This window comes from Chelonia mydas, chromosome 6 (assembly GCF_015237465.2).
Source record: "Chelonia mydas isolate rCheMyd1 chromosome 6, rCheMyd1.pri.v2, whole genome shotgun sequence".
NCBI classification, from domain to species: Eukaryota; Metazoa; Chordata; order Testudines; family Cheloniidae; genus Chelonia; species Chelonia mydas.
In genome coordinates this window covers 77,531,102-77,557,804 of record NC_051246.2, presented here as the reverse complement: position 1 = coordinate 77,557,804, position 26,703 = coordinate 77,531,102, and the positions used below count along the sequence as shown (strand labels likewise).

The following is a 26,703-nucleotide window of genomic DNA, read 5'->3' as shown; positions in this document are numbered from 1 at the left end:
TTCTTATCATTACAGGTTTGTGTGTTTTTTACCTAAAATATTCCAGCACAACATATTACTTTTGTCTTGTCAGCAATAATATCATTTTAAGCACATCAGCAAATCTTTGCAAGAGGAGAAGTCAGTAAGGTAGGCTGAGGCCTTGGCACAAGTGTTGGCTCATCTATACTCATTCACTGTCCATAATTGCAAATTATAAAAGTATAACTGACAAAGCTCTTATTCATACCATGCAGTGATGTTTCATCTTGATATTTCAATATCACTATTCAGTATGTGTGTATTATCATACTCCCTTAATCTATTGGGGGAGGAGGTAATGGAATGCCACAACCCCAAAATGTGAATATTTTGTTTACTTCTTCAAACATGGGTTTTCAAAAGCCTTTTACTCAAAGTCCAACATTATGTTTGCAAATCATCACCCAAAAAACCCCCTTCTTAGTTATTTTATCAGTGTTGCATCATGAGGGGTGTGTTTTAGGACCTTAATAATCACCATTTCCCAACACCATTTCCATCATTACCAGTCACACCATTGTGGTGGCTAAGTACAATGAAGGAAACAACCTCCGGCATCATGTGGTGGGATTTGTCACTTCAACTTTATCACTTTAAAGTCCAGTATTGTGCAGGAAAAGCACACACTAATAAAGACTTTTTCTCATGAGAAATAGGAGAACTAGGCTCAGATAGCAAGATCTCAAGTTCTGTCTTGAGGGAGTGAGTATGTGGCAGGGTAGGTCCCCAGCCCTGTCAAGAAAGGGTAAAGAGCTTCTCCAGGCCCAATCAGTTCCAACCCACTGCATCTGCAGAATGTGTTAATCCTGAAAAACAGTGGGTGATTAAAAGGGAGGATCCCTGCTCAGACTGGCTATTATTCAGGAGCAAACAGAGCTAGTGCACAAAGCTTTTGGGTCCCAGGAAACGGGCTGTTTACTGGGGAAACTGCTTGAGAGCACCAGCTGCCTGGGCCTTTTGAGGAAATAGAGGGACCAGCTTTTCCTTATTTTTCAGAGTCCTGGGACATGGCCTTGGTTGTTTGGACATACAGAGCCCAGACCTTCTGGCCTACACCTTGCATGACACCACGGGGACCCAGTCCTTTTTGTGGCCTATGGAGGTATTTTTCTTTTGGACTATTTTAAACTCCCACCCCCAGGAAGAGGACAGACTCCCTAAAAGGTACAGACAGAGGGGTGTACCCCAATCTGGACATATGTCTGGAAACCCAGACAACAGTGATGCCACCACCCAGAGAAGGAGGTCCAAGACAAGAAAGGTGCTCCTTTTCATTCCCAGGAGGCACCAGAGAGGTACAACGAAACACAATGCCTACTTTTGAAAATGGGACTTAGGCCCCTGACTCACTTAGGCACTTTTCAAAAAGTTACCCTTAATTACATTTTAAAAAGATAAACCGAAGCTGTAGGGAGGCAGTGTGGCTCCCTGCCGCCCCGGAGAGGGAGGAGCCCATCCAGGTGCCGGAGAGGTTGGAGCCAGGGAGCTCTGAGCCCGCCCCTCAGAGGGTCAGGCGGCGACCCGGAAGTATAAAAGCTCACCCTCAGAGCTCACTGAGGGCCCAGATGCCGAGGAGGCCAGATGCCTCAAGCCTAGCCCATGACTGGGAAGCCCCTGCAGCCTAAGGTGCATGCCAGGAGTTGCCGGACCTGCCCTGCAGCCGCTACCTGGAGGAGTTGCCGGGCCTGCTGCTTGCCTGCTACCCTGAGGAACCCATGGTGCTGGACGCCCCAGAAGACACTGCTTGGACCCAGGTACTCCAAGAGGCGGGATTAGGAAGTAGCCCAGGAACAGCTGACCCTAGTCTGGCTGTAACACAGCCAGAGCCCATGTCAGTGTGTTGTGGCCAGGATCCCCACTGACACAGCAGTGGGTCTTCTGCCGCTGTTAGGGCCCTGGGCTGGGAAGCAGTGGAGTGGGAGGGCCTGTGTCCCCCTGCCACCCAACTTGTGAGTGGCAGTCTCCCCCTCTTCCAGGTCCTTTAGAGGCTTGGGCTTGCTAACATTGAACTGTTTGCTCAGCCCCTGCCTGAGGGCTGGAGCTACTGACTTACCTGCCCTGCCCTGACCCAGGGCCTGGGCCTATTTCTATATACTGTTTGCTACTGCTCAGCCCCTGCTGGAGGGCCCGAGCACCTGACTTATTGTTGCCCTGCCCTAACCTAGGGCCCAGGCTTACAGTGCTTGTTTTAGTTGCCGCAAGGGCTGCCGAGGGAGACTCCCACGGCCGGACTAATTTCCCCAAACATTATCTGTGTGTAGTGAGCCGGTGTGGCTCCCTGCCGCCCCGGAGAGGGTTGAGCCCCAGCTAGCCACATTATAGAAGCATGAACCAAACAGCTATTACATTTCATCAAGTTATGACTAAAAGAATCAGAAATGCTCTAAAATGTACAATTACAAAAAGGAATAAACAATGAGAAATTTCTGCAGTTTCAGAGAGAACTAACATTAGTACGTATGTCTGGGAAGCACTATCGAAAAGCCACTCCTCTATTTTGAGGAAAATGGGGACAAGGCCCTATTGCAATTTTTGCTAGTTTACATAAAGAAAATTTATAGTAATTTAAAAATCTTTAATCATTTACACTAAGACATTGCTTGAGGACAAAACAAAAAGGTACCATAGAAACTAGATGATCATAACAGTCCCTTTTGGCCTTAAAATATATGAATATATAAACTGTGGCTCTTCAAGATGATTTCCTATATAAATCCACATTCTTGGGTGTTGCACACCCCTGGAAACTTCTAGCAACCAATGTCCATTAAGGAATCCCAGTCAGTGTGGTAAGAAACCATTTTTTTCTCCTTCAAGAATTGCCCTCATGGTTCCACATGCTTGCGAAATTAAAAGTAGTAGGGACCGTCGAAGGTGCCTCTAAGGAGTCATTATGTTAAAAGTGACTGCAATTGGACTGCTAAGCTAGAGGCCATATTGAGGGAATAAGGTCTTTAAAGGAACATATTTCCAAGCAGCATATTTCAGTGATAGAGATGTTGCAAAGGCATGCTGTTGAGGCTTCCTTAGACTGATGGCTTGTATACACGGTACAGCAAAGCTTACCAGAGGGGTGTGATTTAAAGCACTCTAATCTATTGGGCTTTAACTGCCCAGTGTAGACCCTGCTGGTGTACTCTAAAAGGTGCCTAGTTCACATTGATGTAATCTAGTTGCAAACGGGACTATGTTAATGCAATTGAGAGCAGTCCAGCAGGGTCAATGGGAAAGTTAGAGGGCACATTATTTCAGCACTTTACAAATCACAGTCCTCTGGTGTGCTTTGCCATGCTGTGTAGACAAGCTCTTAGCTGAATATACGCTAATTCACATAAGGGGCTGAACACCTTTGCCGGGTTATAGCAGCCAAGTTTACATGGTCTGATTCATTTGGATCGATGGACTGACACTTGGTCTTATTTTCATATGGCACAAAGTCTAGGAACCTTCGGATGTATTTGATCCTATATTGATAACTTAAACCTTGGACATGAATGAGTGTTGAAAGAAAAATACAAACCAGTTAATGGCCTGATTGAGATGGAAACCAGAGACCATTTTAAAACAGGAATTTAGAACATGGAGACATGATCTTCTACTTTTATGGAACATAGTGTTTCAGGGGGATCCACCACCAGGGCCTGGATTTTGCTAACTCTGAGCTGACATTATGACTATGAGGAATGCCACGTATAGAAAGATGGTAGATGGAATGTTCCAATAAAGATTTGAATAGGGCCCCATGAGCTTTGTCAAAACAAGTCTTAGATTCCATGATGGAGATCATTCATGCACAGCAGAATAAACATGCAGCATCTATTTTAGAAACTTTATTACTGGATGTTAGAAGGCTGGAATTACAGCCAGGTGGTGTCTGATGGAGCTCGGAATGAATTACTACTGTCTCAGGTCTCCTCCTTTGTGATCTGCTTAGACAATCTCTTTCATTTCATTAAGAAAGTTTTCCAGGTTATAGGCTTTCTGCTTTCTGGTAGAATCTTTTGACTTTTGCAGAGCACTCCATCTACTGCCCCCTGAAATCCAGAAGCCAAGTTGAGAGACTTCTGATCTGGGTAGAGAATCTTGCCCTTACCACAAGATAGATCTAGAAGATTAGGAAACAGAACTTATGTGGTTCTGATATGAGTTTAAACTAGAGAATGAGAGCAATCAAGCCAAGGCTAAGCTATCAAGAATGTTTTGGCTCAGTTTTGTTTGACTTCTAGGTGGAGTGCTCTGTATTACACAACAGTACCCTTTCTGGCTGATTTAAGGGACAACACTGCTGGGCTACAAAATTCCCAGTCAGCCTTGACTGTAAAAATGGTGCTCTGGATGGAGTAAATTACATGGAAAAGGGTTAAGGTAGCCAGTATCTGTCTCAGAGTAAGGCACAGATAGCTGGTGTCAGGATCAATGGACCTAGAACCTGGCGTTGTGGGATCCTGGATGACTGATGCTTCCACATCACCACTGAGGAACCAAGCAAAACAGCCTCCAACATTCCTGGAAGGCCAGGCAGCCCCAGAAGTTTCACCCAACAAGGCCAGAATAACAGCTCCCTGTGGCTGCCTGATTGGTCTATACAAACTATTTAAACCAGGAAGTTGCCCAGGGAGCTGTCTGAGCAGCAGTGTAGACTCTAGCTTGCTAGTGCTACAGACCTCATCTTTTGCCTTATCTTGCTCCTGTCTCCTGCCTTTGACCACAGCCCAGCTTGACCTTACTACTCATCTCCTGACTCAGCTTGGTAATTAGTCTCCACTCCTGCCTTCGACCCCAGCCCAGTGGACAGTAGATGAGCTTATACCTCTCATCTACATTTTTAAAAAGAGGGAGGGGGAAAAGGCTATGCCTTCCTGAGAACTGCAAATAAGGAAACTTCTGAATATTACACCAACATAGAGAGGTTTAAATGCGATTGTCCTCTTTGGAGTGGGATCAGTGAAAGCATTTCTGATATGAATGTGTCCTTTTGTCACATTGTACACTTTTGTCCTATGTCTTCCTGTCTAGTCCTTCAGAGGGATCCTTCAGTTGCCTTCTGGAAAAAGCAGCTCTTTTTGAATAGATGTGGAGGATGTGAGGGAGATTCCCACACCTGAGCCTTTTTTTTAGGTGACAAATCTGAGGAACTGTCCCAGATTGATGTGTCATTAGAGTAGGTTTTGGAACAAATTGATAAATTAAACAGAAATAAGTCACCAGATGGCATTCACCATTCACCAGAAGGAACTCAGATATGAAATTGCAGAACTACTAACTGCGGTATGTAACCTATTGCTTAAATCTGCTTCTGTACCTAATGACTGGAAGATAGCTAATGTGATGCCAATTTTTTAAAAAGTCTTCAGAGGAAGTCCTGGCAATTACAGGCCAATAAGCCTAACTTCAGTAGCAGGCAAATTGGTTGAAACTATAGTAAAGAACTAACACAGATGAACATGATTTGTTGTGGAAGAGTCAACATAACTTTTGTAAAGAGAAATCATGACTCACCAATCTGTTAGAATTCTTTGAGGGAGTCAACAAACAGGTGGACACGGGTGATCCAGCAGATATAGTGTACTTGGACTTTCATAAAGCCTTTGACGAGGTCCCTCAACAAAGGCTCTTAAACAAAGTAAGCCATCATGGGATAAGAGGGAAGGTCCTCTCCTGGATCAGTAACTGGTTAAAAGATAGGAAATAAAGGGTAGGAATAAATGGTCAGTCCTCAGAATGGAGAGGTGTCCTCCTGGGGTCTGTACAGTGACCAGTTCCATTCAACATATTCATAAATTATCTGGAAAAAAGGGTAAACAGTGAGGTGGGAAAGTCTGCAGATGATACAAAATTGCTCAAGGTAGTTAAGTCCAAAGCAGACTTCAAAGCAGTACAAAACAGGGCTGTCGATTAATCAGTTAACTCACACGATTAACTCAAATTAATCGCAATTAAAAAAATGAATCTCGATTGATCGCAATTTTAATCACACTGTTAAACAATACCAATTGAAATTTATTAAATATTTTGGATATTCTACATTTTTCATATTGTGTTCTAATTGAAATCAAAGTGTATTTTATTACAAATATTTGCACTGTAAAAATGATAAACAAAAAATAGTATTTTTCAATTAACCTCAGACAAGCACTATAGTGCAATTTCTGTCATGAAAGTGCAACTTACATTTGTAAATTTTTTGTTACATAACTGCACTCAAAAACAAACCATTGTAAAACAAGTCGACTCAGTCCTACTTCTTGTTCAGCCAATTGCTGAAACAAACAAGTTTGTTTACATTACATGGGATACTGCTGCCCTCTTCTTATTTACAATGTCACCAGAAAGAGAGAACAGGCATTTGCACGGCACTTTTATAGCTGGCATTGCAAGGTGTTTGTGCCAGATATGCTAAAGATTTGTATGCTCCTTCATGCTTTAGCCACCATTTCAGAGGACATGCCTCCATGCTGATGACGCTCATTAAAAATAATGCATTAATTAAATTTGTGACTGAATTCCTGGGGGGAGAATTGTATGTCCCCTGCTCTTTTATCCACATTCTGCCACATATTTCATGTTATAGCAGTCTCGAATGATGACCCAGCACATGTGGTTCATTAAGAACACTTTCACTGCAGATTTCACAAAACGCAAAGAAGGTACCAATGTGAGATTTCTAAAGATAGCTACAGCACTCAACTCAAGGTTTAAGAATCTGAAGTGCCTTCCAAAATCTGAGGGATGAGGTGTGGTGCATACTTTCAGAAGTCTTAAAAGAGCAACACTCTGATGCGGAAACTACAGAACCCAAACCACCAAAAAAGAATATCAGCCTCCAGCTGGTGGCAAATGACTCAGATGATGAAAATGAACATGGGTCAGTCCACACTGCTTTGGATTGTTATTAAGCAGAACCTGTCATCAGCATGGACGCATGTCCCCTGGAATGGTGGTTGAAGCATGAAGGAACATATGAATCTTTAGCACATCTGGCACGTAAATATCTTGTGACACCAGCCACAACAGTGCCATGAAAACTTGTTCAGCCAGTCACTCAGACAAACAAGAAGTAGGACTGAGTGGGCTTGTAGGCTCCAAAATTTTACATTGTTTTATTTTTTGAATGCAGTTGTTTTTTACATAATTCTACATTTGTAAGTTCAACTTTCATAATAAATAGATTGCATTACAGTACTTGTATTAGGTGAATTGAAAAATACTATTTTGTTTTGTTACAGTGCAAATACTTGTAATCACAAATATAAAGTGAGCATTGTACACTTTGTATTCTGTGTTGTAATTGAAATCAATATTTTAAAATGTAGAAAACATCCAAACGTTTAAATAAAAGGTATTCTATTATTTAACAGTGCAATTAATCACGATTAATTTTTTTTAATCAATTCAAAGCCCTATTACAAAGGGAGTTCAAAAAAACTGCAAAGCATTACAAAGGGATCTTACAAAACTAGGTGACTGGGCAACAAAATAATAGCAGAAATTCAATGTTGATAAATGCAAAGTGTTGCATATTGGAAAACATAATCCTAACTACGCATACAAAATGACTGGATATAGACTAGCTGTTACCATTCTCTGAAAACATCCACTCAACGTGCAGCAGCAGTCAAAAAAGCTAACAAAGTTGGAACCATTAGGAAAAGGATAGATAACAAGACAAAAAATATGCCACTATATAAATCCATGGCGTGACAAAATCCATGTTCAGATTCCAATCACAATACCAAAGTTTGAGAGTGTTTGGATCCAGTGTTTTGGTTTGTGTCCAGAGAAACTTGAATTCTTCATGAATGTGGTCTGAGCACTGGAGTGGGACATGGAAGACCTGGGTTCTATTGGCTCTTCTGCTAGCCTGTTGGGTTACATTAGACAAGTCACTTTTGAATACTGTGGGCAGTTCTGATTGCCCCATCTCAAGAAAGATATTAGAAACAGAAAAGGTATAAAGAAGGACAACAGAAATTATTAAGGGTATGGAACAGCTTCCATATGAGGAGAGATTAAACTATTAGAGATTAGACTATTCATCTTGGAAAAGACTACTAAGGGTGGATAAGATAGTTATATAAAATTATGAATGGTGTGGAGAAAGTGAATAAAGAAGTGTTATTTACTTCTTCACATAACACAAGAACCAGGAGTCACCCAATGAAATGTATAGGCAGCAGGTTTAAAATAAAGAAGTATTTCTTCACACAAACACAGTCAGCGTGTTGCCAGGGGATGTTGAAGGCCAAGACTATAACTTGGTTCAAACAAGAACTAGATAAGTTCATGGAGGATAGGTCCATCAATGGCTATTAGCTAAGATGATCAGGGATGCAACACTATGCTCTGGGTGTCACTTGGCCTCTGACTGCCAGGTGCTGGGACTGGCTGGCAGGGGATGGATCATTTGATGATGGCCCTGCTGTTTATTCCCTTTGAAGCATCTGGCATTGGCCACTGTTTGAAGATAGGCTACTGGGCTAGATGCACCATTGGTCTGACCCAGTATGGCCATTCTTATACTCAGTAATATCAGGCTGTACTTAGACCGTAAGATCTTTGGAGCAGAGACCACCTTTTTGTTCTGTATATGTACAGTGCCTAGCACAATGGGGTCATGATCCATAGCTGCGGTCCCTAGACCCCAAGTAATAATAGTATTTATACAAATAATAGTCACTAATTTATCCCCACCCATAGTAATTGTCACTAGATATGACCTCAGCAGCTTTACTCATCCCCCATCCTCCATTTTTGTCCTTCCTAAATTTCACCTGCACTGTCTCCTAACCCATCCCACCTATGGAAAAACTCTGTGGGAGGGGATCCTGGAGGGAGGAAAATCCCAAGGCTCCCCCCTAGATTGTTTCACAGAGGAGGATGGAATTTTACCTCTACAGATTGAACAGAGGACTTTGCTGATGAAACCAATGGATTGCCATGCAGCTGTACATATACCAGGAATCCCTGTCCTTCCCATTCTGGGGCAGCTCAGCTCCAGTGGTGTACAAGGGGGCCATCAAAAAGTCAATGTAGCATGAGACTGAATTTATTCATCAAGGAATTCCCCTTGGCACTTTCGGGGGGGCCACATCCAACCTGCCCCTTCTCTCTCCCTGTCTACCCTTTCCCACTTTCAGATCCTCATCTTCAGAGAAGAAAGTGGGGATGATGTTGTAAAGTCAGCTGAAAATGCCTCCTGTGTAGGAGAGGAGAGACGTGTGTGTGAAGGGGTCCTTCTGCATGTGCAGAAGTAAGGGATACAATCTGGCCTTGAGTTCTCTTAATATGTTCCATACTCCATGCTGTTCTATTATCCTTCCTGCAAAGCTCTGCTCCAAAAGAGATTATTGCCAAAAATGGAAATTGTGCTTGATTCACATGTACACTAATGTTAGGCTGCTTCTTTTGGGAACTGGAGGCAGCAGGACTGTCAGGCAGTCTGTCAGCATGCCTTAAACGTAGCAAAGAAAGCAAGGCAAGTAAAAGCAGCCGTTTCTCCACCTATAGTAGTAGCAGCAATAACAGCAGAAACTCTGAAAATGGAAACAGTAGCATGGCTTGTTATGGTGGGAGATCTCAAGTGTGGTACCAATGCAGGTTTAACCCAAGAGTGGGATAAACAAGTAGCTATTCAAAAGTCATTAGAAATGAATGAAACATGTAATTTATGCTAATCAATCTCCTCCTTCCAAAGTAGTAGTATTGTCATTAATTAATATGGCACAATAGGGCATGTACTGTATTAAGGGCTTGATCGTGTGGGGGACCCATGGACTGCATTACTGGGTGCAAGAGACTGACAAATTCATCACCAGCATTGGGACCTAGCCACTGAATCCAGGAGACACTATCATGTATCTAATCAGGCTCATCCACTAAGCCCACCTGGGTGGCCTCCTACTCCTTTTTCAGAGCTTCTCCCTACCTGATCATCAATTGGTTCAGTTCTCAAATTATGAATATTTATGACTCCACCCACCATGACAACTTACTCTTCAGCTCATGTATGGTGGGCCGCGACTCACCCATGGCGCCTCCTGCTCATCGTCCAGGGAGTTAGCGTTTCCAGCCTCTGGAGCACCCTCTGCAGGCTGGTGTCCTGCTTGCCGCTGGGCCCCGAGTCCCTCCCAGACCCCAGTGCCCCTTTCACGTCAGGGTGCTACCCCCTGGCAGTACCCCCACAGATCTAGGTCATCCCCCCCGAAGGACCCCCACCCTCTATCCCCACCTCGCCTCAGCCTTTGGTTACTGCCAGTCACCATCTAGCCCCAGCTCCCTGGGGCGGACTGCAGTATAATTGCCACTCATCATCGGCAAGGAGGGTCTGGACCTGCTGCTTCTGCTTAACCTTGGGCTGCCCTCTGCAACCCCAGTACCTTTTTCCTAGGCCTTCATCAAGGCTTGCAGCCTGGGGGTTTCTCAGGCCGGAGCTCCCCAGCTCCTCTGGCCTTTCCCCAGCCCTGCTCCACCGATAGGTACCCTGCTCAGCTCCCAGCAGGCAGGCCCCTCCCTCTCAACATCTGGAGAGAGAGACTCTGTCCTCCTGGCCCACTGCCCTCTTATAAAGGCTAGCTGGGCCCTGATTGGGGGAACAGCCACAGCGGTGGCCACACCCTAATCAGCCGAGGCTTGCTGCTTTCCCTAGCAGCAGCCCTCTCGCAGCCTCAGCCCTCTCCAAGGGCTGATTTCAAGCCCCACAGGGCAGGAGCAGGTGGCCATCCCCTGCTACAGGAAGGAGAGATCAGTCTTCTCGGGCTGCCCTGCTGGCTAGAGCTCTTTCCTTTCCTGGGCTGCTGCTACTGCTGTTTGGAGCTCCCTCCCTGGGCTGTTGCTGCTGGCTGGAGCTCTCTGCCTCCCTCCCTGGAGGGCTGCTGCTGGCTGGGACCCCTTCTGGGAGACACTGCTGTTGCTGCTGTGCGGAAGGGGGGCCTTGCCGGCCTGCCCCCCTATCCCTACCCCTCTGGAGGGAGGAGAAGCGAGGACCCTGCCATCACCACCATTGTCACCTCTTCTGCCTGGGCCCTCACCTGGCTGGCTGCTGCCCGCGTGCTGCTGCTCCTGCCCTGGCTGCCTCATCGAGGAGGAGGAAGACCTCTGCGAGGAATTGTGGAGGGGGTCGGTTATTGGACTGAGTGACTTTACCAGCTGTGCTCTTGGGGTGGTGGTAGCCTTTTGTTGCTGTGGGGGGCCGGGGGAGAGGCGTGGAGCCCCCCCATCCTGCTGCCCCCCCCCCACATCTTCCTTCACCACCACCACCCCTTTTTGCCACCACCCCCTCCACCAACCCAGCTGACAATCAACGCCTGCTGCTCGCCCCTCAACAGGGCTGCTTGCTTCTTCGCCCACCACCATCTGGGACTGTTTCCAGCAGCAAGCAAGGACTGGAGTGAGCCCCACAAGCGCTTGTGGATGCACTCCCCCCCCTTTTGTTTGGACTTGGCCCCCCTCCCTCAGTTGCATTTGGGTAGGGGGCCTTCCCATTACCCCCCAGCCCAGGTTTCTCCTCCCTTCCTCCCGTAGCTCCCCAGAAGATTTTTCCCTGGTTATTTGCCCATCCCACCCTGGCCCTATCCTAGGTTCCTAGGCTTGTTAGTGTGCCTGCCCCGCCCCAACCCTTGCAAGTTTGTTGCTTTGCTTGCCCCACCCTTGCCCAGGAGTTTGGTTCCGCCCTCCCCTTGTGCTCTACTTGCTCCGCCCTCAGTTGTTTGCTGTTCCCCCTGACTCCTGCTGACCCCTGCCCCGCCCAACCCGCAGTTTGGTGTGTCCATGTCCCCTTTCGAAGCGCTTGTGCCCCCCCCCTTTTTAAGTTGTTTACCCTGATCACTACACCTCTTGATAAAATCATAGTCCTTCCCCGTCCGAGTGCAGCCGGAAAAGCTGGCACCCCGCCCTGCGCCCAGGATTTGTCCCCCTCTCCTTTGTTGTCCCCGTGTCCTTCTGTTGTTAGCACCTTCCTCCCCTGCCTGCAGCCTAGCTGGGAGGAGTGGTTGCTTCTTCCCTTCCCCCGTGCCCCCCTACAATTCCCCCCCACCCACTTCCTGCATACAGTCTAGCAGGGAGGAGCGGTTGGCCCTCTCCCACCTTTCCTATTCCCAATACCCTGTTTGCTGGACCCTCCTCCCCTCCCTGCCGTCTAGTAGGGAGGAGTAGTTGTCCATTGTCCCACCCCCAATTTAGGGCCTCCTCCTGCCTCTTTCCACTATGGAGGAGGACCCTGCCTCTGCCCCTGGCCCCACTCCTGCTCCTGCCCCCAGTGCTCCCATAGTTCCTCCCCTGCCACCACCCTTGCCCATCCCAGCAGCTACCCTCTCGGCCACCACTAGCCTAGACTCCGCCGCTGCCATGGCTGCCCCTTCCACCGGCAAAAAGGGCCAGGGGAGTAAAAAGGGCAAAGGCCCCACCCGGAAAACAAAACCTCCCCTTGGCGGGGCTGCCCTCCCTGCCGCGGCCCCGACATCTGCTGTGGCCCCTTCCTCCCCAGCCGTTCCCTCCACCAGCTCTGGGGGCACTCCATCCCTAGCCCCCAGAATGTACGCCCAGGTGGCGGCTGCCCCCCCCCGCATGCCGCCATGCCATCTGCCCCGACTGGAGGAGATCGAGGCCCTGGGTCTGACCCTGGTCACCTAGGGGGAGGACGACCCCCTCCCTCCAGCGGGCCTCGATCTGGGCGGCGGCTCAGTTCCATCACCCCCTCCTCCTTCTCCCTGCCCCTCACTCCCAGCTGTAGAACCCGCTCTGGTCCTGGGGGCGCCCCTGGCTCTCCCTATTTGTCCGGCCGCGGATGGCATCTCACCTGAGGCCGCCGAGCCCCTAGAGGCGACAGCCGATGCCGAGCGGTCGGGCCCCAAGCCTGTGAGCGTGCCCTCTAGCGCCCGGACGGAGCGGTTGGCTTCCCCTCCAGAGGGGGACCCCACTGAAGTTTCCGTAGTGCCTGATGCCGTGGCTGCGGGTGACGTGTTTCTCACAGCTCCCATGCCCAGCATCAGCGCATGCCCCTCTCTGACCCCGGTCCCGTTGTCCCCACCCTCCCTCCTCAGATGCATCAAATTTAGCTATAGCTGGGAACATAACCCCTAACTATGTTACATGATATACAGTTTATTCTTGTTCCAAAATAGACCTAATCTCAAATAATCATAGATGCTATGAGAGATACATAGATCAGCTAGCAACTGGTCCAAGATGCAAAATACAGCAGCCGAATCTGGATCTGAATTTCAAAACCCACAGTTTGGGGAGTGTTTAGATCCAGAGTTTTGGTTTGCCTAACTGCAAAATTCAAAACAAAATCCATGTTCAGATTCCAATCACAATACCAAAGTTTGAGAGTGTTTGGATCCAGTGTTTTGGTTTGTGTCCAGAGAAATTTGAATTCTTCATGAATGTGGTCTGAGCACTGGAGTGGGACACGGAAGACCTGGGTTCTATTCTTGGCTCTTCTACTAGCTTGTTTGGGTTACCTTAGACAAGTCACTTTACCTCTCTGTGTGTCAATTTCCACATCTGTAAAATGGGGAAATGATACTTATATCCTTTGAAAAGTGCTATATAAGATTTGAATATTATTATTATGAATGCTGTGCTGCACTGACTTTAAAAAAATGTTACTCTAAATGATTTATTTCACCAAAAGTTTGGAAATAGGCAAATGACGGTGGGATCAGGGTCAATTTTTGAAAACCTCCATGTCATCCATCCTATTGACTACTCCAAAATATTATTTGTTACTTGTTTTTGCAGTAAATTTTAAATAAAAAGCTACACGTTGTAATTATATTTATCAAATAGTTGCACTAGTAGCTGAAAATTGGGATATAGCTCTGTACAAGTAATGAGGAAGCACTTTGTAAATTACTGTCCTGTAGGTCAAATGGCTGAATGAAGAACTGACGGTGATTCCATAGCTACTTCATAGGAAGCTAGTAAGTTATGAGTAAGTTATGAGTAAGGATAAGATTTTGTCATGGAGGTCACGGATTCCATGACTTTCAGATACCTCCGTGACATTTTCTGCCTTTCTGCCCTGGGGTGGCAGGCTGGAGCTGTCAGCTGGCGGTGCCCTGGAGCTACAAGCCACTGTGGGTGCTGGTGGGGTCTGGAGCTCCAAGCCACCAGCCTGAGAACCCCAAGCCGCCATGGGCAGTGGGGGCCCTGGACCTGTCAGCTGCAGCAGCAGCAGGTGCTGCTCCTCCCACAGTGGGTCTCAGGCTCTCATCCGCACCCACCTCCAACCCCACAGGGCTCAGGCTTCAGTCATCTCCTCCTCTCAATGCCCCACCATTATTTTTAGTAAATGTCACAGACAGGTGACAAAATCTTAACCTTAGTTTTGACCAATCCATGAAATGGGTTTGTTAGCCGAAGTATAGCACACTAGAGTAGTGTAACTTATTGGTTCAAACAAAATATTTGCAATGGTCAAATTTCTACTTTTAGGCCCTGAGCTGGCAAATAGGTAAAATAGCATGCATTCCTGCACATATGTGGAGTTCTACTGAAGTTAACAGGACTTCTCAGCAGTCCACACTAGTGCATCTGTTTGCAGGATTGGGGTTAGAATGTGTAACATAAGATTTCTTCTAATAACGAAGTACCATTACCTTTAAATGAAACTTGCAATTTGACAATTCTTTGAGATGCTTTAATAACAGCTAATGGCTTGTCTACATAGGCACACTCAGGAAAATTAATCTGAATTAACAAAAGATATAAATTTAAAGTGGGTTAAACCACATTAAACCCTTTTGTAGATATTCTTATTTGGAATTAAATTCGGTTAAATTTAATCCTTTTTGGAAGTGAATTAAGATAAACCAAATTAAGGCTGCTATCAGGAATCAGTCTCCTTGCAACCCGGTGAGTGCAGCTGGCTGTATTAGGCTGCTTGATTGGCTACACTACCTGATTGGTGGTAAGAGTTAGCAGACCAGTTCTTAAACCCAGCAAGAAGAGCATTTTAGTAACTGCTCGTGGCAGTTCCTGCTTGTTCCTAGCTTTGCTCCTGTTTTCGACTCAGCACTGCTCCTGCTTTGCCTCACTGCAGGTAACCTAGCTTGGACCTGGGGCTATGATTTGTAACTTTGGCTCTGGCAGCTTGCTTCTGATTCTGGGTCTAACACTGGGCTCTTATGTGTGGCTGCCTGGCTTCTATTCTGACCATTGGGCATGACCGCCCACATCCCAGTTTCTGAGTGTGCACACATGAATTTAATGTGGTTTAACTAATCCATGCTAAAAGTTAATGTGGATTAACTTTCCTGACTGTGGCCAAGCCCTAAAAATAAGGAGCCAATTCTCCATTGCCTTGCACAGTTGTCTACTATACAACTATATATCTAAAGGGGGGTGTGCTACCAGTGGTTTGAGTGAAGAACTGGGATTTGATAGCCCTCTGCACAGATGTAAATGACTACATAAGGTGAAAGGCAGTAGAGCATTAGGGCCTATTTAAAAAAAAAAAATTACAATTCTTGTGGTGAACTCAGTTATCCAGCACTTGCATCATGCTGCCTTACAAATTAACCACACAGTTACTCTGACCTAAATTATTGGTTTGTAATTCAACACAACTCTCAAAAGGTTTCTCGTTTAGGACTGAACTTTGTATGACCTGCGTAGAAAGCATCCAGTCTAGAATAAAAGCTATAATTAAAATGTCCCAAACTGATTAGTCTTTTTCATACCAAGGCACAGTTTGTGACCTGTCTTTCCGCATTGAGCTTATGGCAGAAAGATGTTTATGTAGGGATAATTGTAGAATGTGCCCTATTTAACCACTAAGGGACTGATCCTTGGCTGCTGTAAATTGATGCAACTCTATTGACTTCATTGTAGAGATGCCAGTTTGTACTAGTTGAAAATCTGGACCAAAAATCTTTTAAAACCTTCTCAGAACTTTTCTTTTAGCTCTGCTGCCACTCCCTGGCACGTGAGGAGTGATAGGATTCCTCTACCTATTGTCCCTGTAGAGGTCCCAGGCCACAAGTGCAGCTGCTTGGGCTGATCATTAGGAATGGGGTTTGTTTCAATGTAAATAATTTTTGAAAAACAGAAAAGATGGAGATCCACTGTCAACCACTAAACAACATTATGAAATTACTTTTTTTTCTTTTCGTATATAGGCTTAAATATGGGGCTCAGGTAGTACAAATTTCATACACCAGCTGAATTTGTGGCCTGTGACCAGGAGCAGATTTATCATGAAACAAACTGTGTGGTGGCACAGGGCCCCCAACGACAGGAGGGCCCCCCAAAATGCAGGAGAAATATCTGACAACCTGCCCCCGAGTCCCAGCCAGCGACGCAGCAGGGCTCAGGCATGCAAGCTGCCTGCATGCCATGGCTGGTGGCCCCACACCGCTCTGGGAAGCAGCTGGCTGCTGGCACATCTCTGCACGTCCCTGGCAGGGTGGGGGGGGGAAGGTGGAGACCCGCTGTCCCCCTTCCTCTAAGGGACAAGCAGAGATGTGCCAGCAGCAGGGCTAAGGTGGCTCCCTGCCCGCTCTGCCTCCCACCCTCCCTCTGCGTCACTTCACTCCTGGAAGCAGCTGGCATGTCCCTGTGGCCCCGGGGGGGGGGGTGTCTCTGTGCGCTGCCCCTGCCCTGAGCGCCGACTCCGTGGCTCCCATTGGCTGGGAACTGCAGTCAATGGGAGCTGTGTGGGTGGTGCCTGCAGGCAGCAGTACGCGGAGACCTCCTGGCCCCTCCACTTAGGAGCTGCTGCCAGAGGGGTGTGTGTGCCGGTCACTTTGGGAGCTGTGCTACCCAAGATAAGTGCTACCCCCATCCCCCTCCCGTGCCCCTGTCCCAGCCCAGAGCCTGCACCCCACACCCAAACTTCCTCCCAGAGCCCACTCCCGCATTCCCTCCTGCACCCCCTGCCCCAATCAAGGTACCTCACTTTATTTTCATTTACTTCCCATTACTTATAACATAGGAGGAGAATGAAGAAAAAAAGAATGAAACACAAGGGAGAAGATAAGAGAGAATGTTCTTTTTCCTGACTGGGTCGCGGAGCGGGGCAAAAATGAAGCTGCGCTCAGGGCCCCACTGCCTGTGACCTATAAAATGAGCAAGGTCACTTTTTGAAACACCATTATTTGTGTTAGGCCAAGGCAATCTGTATAAACGATCACTTTATCTATTACTATTATACAAGCACTGTATAGGCAGAGCGACCAAATTTCAGGCCCAGTCCTGCAGCCCCTTACTCATGCAAGTAATCTGTACTCATGTAAATAGTCTTACTGAGGCCAGTGAAACTACTCAGAAGAGCAGGAAATACTCAAGTAACAGTTTGAAGAATCATACATTTACCCAGGTATGTTCCTATTATAGAGTTTAAGGGCCTGCTTCTTTGTTGCTCTGTATCTTGTGTAGTCATTGTACTAGCTCCAAGTAATTCCAAAGAAGGTGTAAAATGTTACCAAATCAGAATGGTAACATCTTATAGTCTCCGTATTCCTTTGGCTCCAATGTAAATCACTACTCAAGGTGCAGAACAATGAAGAATTGGGCCAGTGCTTAATTTGTGATGGAAGAGATGCCAGGGCTCAAGCAATTTTTTTACATTAATAACTGATTCAACAGGCCCAGAGGTGCTGGTGCTATGAACTGCCAAGCCTAGAGGTGCCGGGGCTCGGCCCTGGCAAAAATTAAGCACTGAACTGGGCCATCAGAGATGTCAAGTCAGCGAGAAGTGACTTTTTATAGGAACAAGGCAAGAATTACTTAGCTAATTATGCATACTGTATGGGATGCAAGAAGATGTACAAAACAAAATATTGTTTCATGGCATTTATTGTTTAGTTTTCATCTTCTTGTAGGTACATTGGGCCAAAGTTTCTGTTTACTGGAATTTAGAAAGAATTCTAAGTTTAAATGGAAAAAGAACAAAGTCGAAAATCAGTTTCATACCCAATTACTATTTTAAAAAACTACACATGTTCAGTTTTATCTTTTTTTTTTTTTTTTTTTTAAAGTAGCACTCTTTCTATATCTGGATTTATTTATAAATTTTAAGTTCCTGATGCTAGTGAAAACAGAAAAGGAAATGAGAATTTAGGTGCTTCTTTTTTAACTGGCTGATATAGTCTGCACTGGGTTGGCATTATAACTCAGAATTTCTGTGTAAGAATCATAAAATAAATACCATCGTAACAATAACTTTTACTTCCATAGTGCCTTTCATCTGAGGACCTTAAAGTACAGTAGACCCTGAGAGTTCTGCTGACCACATATCTCATTTGGAACTGGAAGTATGCAATCAGACAGCAGTAGAGACAAAAAAACCCAACCCTCCACTCCCCCAAAAAACAAATACAGTACAGTTCTGTGTTAAACGTAAACTACTAAAAAATGAAGAGAAAGCAGCATTTTTCTTCTGTGTAGTAAGTTTTAAAGCTGTATTAAGTCAATGTTCAGTTGTAAACTTTTGAAAGAACAACCATAACGTTTTGTTCAGAGTTATGAACATTTCAGAGTTACGAACAAGCTCCATTCCCAAGGTGTTTGTAACTCTGAGGGTCTACTGTACTTTACAAACATTATTAATTGAGCCTTGCAACACCAGCATGAAGTAGGAAGACAGACACGAGAGGTTATGCAGTAAGTATATTAATGTAGCATCCAAAAAGCCCCGTTGTGCTGAATGCTTTGTCCAAGGTCATACAAAGAAAAATGTACTCTACTCATAGAAAGCCTAAACATTCAAGCTCTATGAGAGTACCATACAAAGTGGTCCAGCCCCTCCTGCTCCAAGTGCCGGGCTGCTCTGCCGCCCCCACCATGACTGCTACTCTAGGTCTCTCCATGCTCTTTGTGCAGGGTTCTGGGATGATTGGATCCATATAGTGGTTGATATGCAGCCTCTCCCTGAGCCAACCTCCACTGCAGCTTTCCTGGCCAGATTATGTTGGGCTGGTAAAGACCCTTTCATCAGTGGTGACCAGGGTGGGCTCAGGCATCCTTGTCTGGCCACTTCATCAATGGACTCCAAGGACAGCCCCAGCATGGAACATAAGTGGGGCAAAGGAGAAACTTTTACTCAGGGCTTGTCTACACTGACAATTTACAGCGCTGCAACTTTCTCGCTCATGGGGTGTGAAAAAACACACCCCTGAGCACAGCAAGTTTCAGCGCTGTGAAGCACCAGTGTAGACAGTGCACCAGTGCTGGGAGCCACGCCCCTCGTGGAGGTGGGGTTTTTTTTAGACCGCTGGGAGAGCTCTCTCCCAGTGCTCTGCCACGACCACACAAGCCATGTTAAAGCGCTGCTGTCGCAGCGCTTTAGCGTTGCCAGTGTAGACTAGCCCTAAGGCGCAGAGATGGAAATAAAAACATGGGGACTGATTCTGTTCTCTGCAACACATTGCCACTTTACACTGGAGTCAAGTGGCGTAAGTAAGATCAGAATCAAGCCCAAAGATCTTACACCCAGCCCTTGCTCTAATGATTAGACAATGTTGCCTTCCATTATATGAATTCTTTAAGGTCACATATCTTTGTACATTGTCCAATTCTAGTAATCTTTTGTTACTGCAACATATAGTGAATCCATAAAGTCATTAAAATGTTCTTTATGCATCTGTGCTAATAACAGCTCAGCAACCCCTTTTCAGGGTTAAAATAAGTCCATTGTTATAGCTGAGAGGTTTTTGATTTTGTATATGTTTGTTTTATGTGTTTCCACTTTTCTTTCTTGTGAAAAGTACTAAGCCACTAATCTGGGAACGATGCATCTTACTTCATTGACTCTTTAACTACCAAGAAAAACACACTTCCGTGGGCACCAACTTGTGAAAAATCAGGTGTTATGAAAATAGTTGCCCTGTTGTGAATTATAGGAATAAAATGCAGACTTGTATATGTTATCATGGTTACAGAATTAGCAAAAATGTACCATCTATGCTCTCTAACTCCTGTTGGAGAAAAGTACTGCTGAATTGCAGGGTTTTTGTTTAAAATTAACCTTGTTACCAGCTCCAGGCTCTTTAGCATATTTTACTGGACCCTTAAAAATAATGTTCTTAAAATAAGTACCAAGGTATTAGGGGCCAGATGCTTGCCCTTTGGAAAAGAAAATGTATTAAGCTGAAAATATTGGCAGATATCAAGCAAAGTAAAACTTTTCTGAGTTTATTCCTCTTCACTTAGGGCAAGTTTGGCTGTGGAAATTGTTTGTAGGTCTGCACTTCAGAACCACACATCTACATATCTGTGCCTAGATTTAAAATGTGGTGGTTCTGCTTTGAAAATGGACTATAAAAATGGCACTGCGGGATTCTATATTTATGGTGTGTCAATGACTCAAAAATTCTCCACTCGCAAATAAAAGGACGTTGTTGTTTTTCCTAAATGGCAGCACTGCAAACTACCGCAGGGATGTGAAGATAAAACTGTGTTCTCTCCTTCTCCCACATAATCACCAGAAATAAAGATTCAGCTCCTCCTTCTCCTCTGGCATATCCCTCCTTGAGACCCACTTCTGCTGTGATGCTTTGGTGAGTGGCAATTGAAAATAGCTGTTTTTCTCTTTATATAATTATAAAATGGTGTGGGGGCGGGGAGGGGACCCTCAAATAATTTGGTGCTATCAAGTTGTGCACGTAGTACATCTTACTATCACTACCCTACTCCTCCCTCCTCACTTCCCTCTTATCACTTGTTACCCTCACTATTGTATTTTCTTCCTAATAACACTGTAAACTCTTTGGGCAGAGACCCTTCTTCCTTTGTGCTTCAACAGTGTCTGGCACAATGGGGCCACCATCCTGACTGAGGCCTTTGGGAACTCTTCTTACACAAACCTCAACTAACACACCACCATGTCTAGAAATGTAGGTCACAAGAATGTATTGTCACACCTAGCAGAAGGGGACTGTATCCTGGAAAGTAGTGATTATGAGAAGGACTTGGCGGCCCTGATGGATAACCAACTTGACATGCCTTCTTAGTTATTGCATTGCACTGGGAGGTCATTAATGTGAGCCTGGGCTGTATAAGCAGAAGAATATTGAGTAGGAATAGGGAGGTAGTATTGTCTTTGTAGACAGCAATGGTGAGCCCATTACTGGAATACTGTGTCCAGTTCTGCTGTTCACACTTCCAAAAGGATGTTGAAAAATTGGAAAGGGTTCAGAAAAGAGCTACAAGAATGGTTTGAGGTCAGGAAAACTTGCCTTACCATGAGATAGTAAAGAAGCTCAATCTATTTAGCTTATCCAAGAGAAGGTTAAGAGATGATTTGATTGTGGTCTATTAGTATCTACATGGGGAGAAGATTTGATGGCTCTTTAATTTAACAGCTGAATAGTGAGATTTAATGGCTGGAAGCTGAAGCTAGACAAATTCAGACTAGAAAAAAGGCACAAATTTTCTAACAGTGAGGGTAACTAACGTGGTGGATTCTTCAGTACTTGAAGTCTTTAACTCAAGGTTGGATGTCTTTCTAAAGGATGTGTTATAGCTAAGCCAGAAGTTATTGGACTTGATGTAGGAATCACCTGGTGAAATTCTGTGATCCGTACTATGCAGGAGGTGAGACTAGATAATCTTATTTGTCCCTTCTGGCCTTAAAAATCTATGAAACTATGTCCAGTCCGTTAGCCAGAAACAAGCATTCACTAACCCGCGGTCTTTCTGTCCTGCCCATAGCAACTCTCTGTCCCCTGACCTGGGAAAACTGCTATTCTAGACTCTCGTGTCACAACCTTATTGTCACAACATGTTACACCCGATCTCCTTAATTGTGGTGATATTGTAGCTAGTCCTCATGGGGTCCTTAAGATAGGGTTCCCTGTATTTAACCCTTTGTATGCAGTGTTTCACATCAAGTACTTACATAATAACAATAACTCATAATATTAATTTCATTGCCATGAAATATATACACAAAATACATCAAGTGGAAGATTGATAAACATGCCTAATGTTCAGATACACTAGCTGCAAATGGGTGCCTAGCTTTATAGCATCTTCCTACTTCAGGGCTACAATCAGTTTGAATGATCTCTGCTAGGAAGCAGAAGTTTCAGGGCCCTAACTCAGACACTGGAAGACACCAAACAGGCCTCTTGTTCCTTCAGTAAACATAAGTGGATTCCTCTGCCACACTCTCTTAAGATAAAGCTCCAAGAGAAGCAACATAAACTCAAAATCCTAACACCTTAGCAACTCCACTTTTGCTACCTCAGATTAATATATCAGACTTTTGTACGGCTACTAGTTTTGTGTTTTCTGTGTGCAAGACCCTCAATTGAAATCAGAGCTCATCCCCTCTGTCAGGAATAGAATATATACAGAATGTAACCAAAGTTATAAACACATGGTTTTGTTCTAGCTGACCTATGCTCAGGATTGGCTTTTTGACTTAGGAGCTCATTTGTTTCTAATGCTTATTCTTCATGTGAAGGCCTAAGTTTCTGTTTGTGATATCGCTGAGGAGATGATGTCATGAACAGTGAACTGAGTAACCTTGAGGTGAGGAATAAACAGCTGGAATAGATGCACTCCTTATGCAACAATACTTCCATGGAAATTATTTTAATAATTAAAGGGGGGCTCTAAAAGGGAAAAGTCAGCTGGTGTGAGGAGAGGCAGAACACTACTAGGGTTGCCAACTTTGGTTGGATGGATTCCTGGAGGTTTCATCATAAACATTATCTTTAATTAAAAATTAATCTTTAATTCCTGGAGACTTCAGGACAATCTTGGAGGGTTGACAACCCTATAAGCCATACAGGGGTCCTCGTCCATGACTGAGGTACCAGTCATTAGCGTAATTCAAATAATAAATAATCATAATAATATGATACAGAAGCAAATTTATCTCTAAACAAAATGCAAAATTCAGAGAGTCATTAAGAAAACTTTATTATAAAGGTCTCCTCCAAGAATGTAAAAATGTGCTTCCTTTACAAATCTTTCATGGTCTACACAGTGTTTTGAAAGTCTTGATTTATGGAATAATCAGGGGCTTCCAATTTAGGTAACACGGGAGTAAACCTTCCAGACTTGGTGTCGTAACATGTTCAAATCCTTTAGACAGCAGAATAAATATTGAGGAAATTATCAAGAATCCTGTTCACTTAAGATGTTCCTTATTTACACAATCTACTTGCACGGATTCTGGTGACATTTTTGTATCCAGCCAGATCATATTCTACTTAGGATGAATTAACACAAAATGACTGAACACAAAATGATGATACCTCTAATTTATAGTCACTGTATTATAGTGGAGCCCAACTAGGGTGACGAGATGTCCCAATTTTATAGGGACGGCCCCGATTTTGGGGGCGTTTTCTTCTATAGGCACCTATTTACACCCCCCCCCCCAATTTTTTACACTTGCTATCTGGTCACCCTAAGACAACATGCTGTGTAAATTAAGTGTGGGCCTGATCGCCTGCTGCCTCACACCTTTTGTAGTCATTTACACCTGTGCCAAGTGAGTGTGAAATGCCAGAATTCAGAGCAGAATGATAGCATTTTACACCCAGTTGGCACAAAATTTAAGGCAGCAGAGAATCAGACCTTCTCTCAGAACTTCCATTATAAATCTAGATTTACAGTGGGTTTGCATGTGGCTATAAATTTCCCTGTGCTCTTGAACTCAGTATAAATGGTTTCAGCCTGGGACCACATTCTTTAGGGCAATGATTTTTTTTTTTTTTTTTTTTTTAAATAAGCAAAGTTGTGTCTTTAGAATTTACACCTTTGCTGGCATACATTTTGGGTGTTTTTGTGCTTGTTAAATAGTTTTGATTTACAAACTGAAAATTACAAGGGATTGAACTACTCTATGGTCTAGATAATACTTAGTCCTGACATGAGTGCAGGGAACTGGACTAGATGACCTCTCGAGGTCCCTTCCAATCCTAGGATTTTATAGTACAGTGTAGCACCTTGTAGTGTTCAAGTCCAGTCAAATTCTTATTTGACTGAAATAAGCAGTTAATCTTGTTTATGCCTATGACCACCAAGGTGCATATCACAGCTAGCATAACACAGGACAGTTCTTAGAGGGGTAAAAGAAGGATGGTCACTTTTTTGCAGGTATAAACCTAGCAAATGCTAATGACCTGATGGTGGCAAAAATCAGGTTGTTAGAGGTGCACCCTGCTCAGATTTGTGCCCACAGTTCATTTTGGGTCCAGTCTTGGTCTCATTTAAGTTACAGGCATAGCTCACATCAACTGTGCAGGCCCAAGCCCTTTCTGGGTGGGAAATTATACCCGCAACAGGGAGGCCAGGCATCAGCCCACCTAAGCTGTATCTTGCAAGGTCTAACTAATACAGCTCCTTAAACATTCATATTTCAGGCTCTGGGGGGTTGTGTAGGTGGGGGTCTTGGTCTCAATTTTGACTTTCCTGAGCAATCACATGACCTCTTTCCAGCATCAATTATTCCTTTATATCCACATGGAGTAATTCAATGAAAAATTATCACAGTAATCAGTGGAAGAGTTAAGTGTGTATGTTTATTTGTTTTATGCCAATTACTTGATTCTGAATTTTTTATTTAAAAACTATTTGATTTAAGTGGAAGTCACTAGAATGGCATTGAAATTGTATATTTTGAGAGGGAAAAGATCCAATTAGCTGAGAGATTTTTATTTTAAAATTGGCAATTGTGACTGCCCAGATAAAAAATCCACATTTTATAGAGCAGACTAGGATCCTGAACCCAACAGGAATCACCACCTACAGAACTTTCCAAAAATGCCTGCAACAATATTAAATATGTATGCCTCACCCTTATTCAAGCACCAAGTATACTGAGAATAAAATTTATTTTTCAGAGTGATGTACATTATGGGCAAGAGTTTCAAGAGTGGTGCAGCTGTTTCATGCCACACCACCAGTGCAGCCCCAGTAGAATCGTGCTAGCTTGACACTGCTCCAGAGAGGGTGGACAGGCGAAGAATTGGAAGAAAGACCCCTGTGCCATGCTGATCCCTGACTATGGTTTAACTTTAAGCTATTTTTGCACCTCCCCTGCCCCCTACTCATGTTTTAGCTCAGGATCTCGCCCCCTCTATTTTCTGAGCCTATAAAAATTGAGGATTTCAGTGTCTGCACAGATTACAGAATCTCAAAAGTTAGTCAGGAGGTAAAATATAAGATAATTAGGTCCATCTTTCTGCAAATATAGGATTATTCCCTATAGCAGTGGTGCACAAACTGGGAGACTCATCCCCCTCCCCCCCCCCGCCCAGGGAGGGGGCACAAGAGGTTCTCTTGTGTGGGTGAGGGGGTGAAGAAACGGGACCTGCTGCCGTAATAGCGGTAGCAGGATAAAAATAGAGTGGGTATTGTGGGTGGGATGGGACCTGGATTAAAAAAGTAGTCCTGCACTGCAAATAACATGAATGCCTTGGCCAGCAGCCACTGCTCTCCAGCCGCCCAGCTCTGAAGGCAGTGGCGCTGCCAGCAGCAGCACAGAATAAGGGTGGCAATGGAGGGGAGGGCATGACAAATTCCTTGAATGGTAAGGGGGACGTGACTGGAAAAGTTTGCACACCACTGCCCTAAGGTATACTTTCAGGGTTTTGTCCAGATTTAAATGCCCCAAAATAACCCATTTTCCTTGGAAAAATACTCCACAGCCTAATACATCCCTGAAATCAAGGTTTCCCTGCCATTCAGCTCAATACGAAGGTTCTCCTAATGACTCCACAGTTTTAGTATAGAATCCCTCTAGTAGTCAAAGGAAGAACGGCATTGTTTAAAGCAGTCCTCTAGGTGGACACCTGGCTCATTGCGGTATCATGGGTAATTGTATCTTGTGTCTCTCTTTCTACTTCTCTCAAAAGAATCTGAATTTGGGGAAAAGTCAAGCATCAATTTCAGTCATTCCTTGAATAAGGGGGAAGTGTTGTAATGAAATGGTAGTCAGTGGGACGTGCTATAGTTACCACCCTTGCAACATCTAGCAGGAATAGGAAGCTGGAGAGCACACACATCTGAAAGTCCAGAAAGGACAACATATTTCCAGTTACAGCTTTCTATATTTGGTAGACAACAAAGGCATTGTACATTACTAATTAGACCATATGGCCTACATTTTTTTTAAAACCAAGCCATGCTTTTCCTTGTGGCATCATATGGTTTCAGCATTTGATCTGTTCTATTCACCCCTCCCATGTCTTTGACATAATTAGTTGCAGATGTAGGTTTGTTTTTGTGTTTTCTAATCTCAGATGGAATCTACAAGTGGGTGCTCATCAAGGAGAAGGAAGAGTGAGGACACATTGTTACTTTTTATCAGTGTATTTTACTGCTAGCAGTTCCTCACGGAACAGAGCACTGGTATCCACGGGCATTTTGTTCTCTGCAACTTGGTGGTGGTTGTTTTTTAGTAGCCTTTTGGATTTTTGGCATTTTTCTGTCAAAATAATACAGGGATTATAAATAAAGGAATGCCTGTATAGATGTTATACACCTTCTAGTGGTGTCCAGAAATTGGCAAATGTGGTTCCCATACTGTTTTCTCACTTGAGTTTATTAGTAATGTTTATTTGCACAACGGTAGCTCCTAGGTGCCCTAGTCATGGACCAGGACCCCATGTGCTAGGCGTTGTACAAACGCAGAACAAAAACAAAAATGTGGTTCCTGTCCTAAGGAGTTGATGAAGGGAGACTCAGGGAGCTCAAGCTGTAAACCTTTTCCAGTAAGCC

The 26,703-nt window shown here is 44.6% G+C and overlaps 1 long non-coding RNA gene across 1 annotated transcript; it reads left to right on the top strand.

The window, feature by feature from the left end:
- Positions 1-1,491: 1,491 nt before the first annotated feature.
- On the top strand, positions 1,492-24,847 carry LOC122466167. Its single transcript, XR_006291479.1, has 3 exons — positions 1,492-1,775; positions 20,451-20,522; positions 24,825-24,847. It is a non-coding gene; the product is annotated as an uncharacterized LOC122466167 (long non-coding RNA).
- The last annotated feature ends 1,856 nt before the right edge of the window (positions 24,848-26,703 follow it).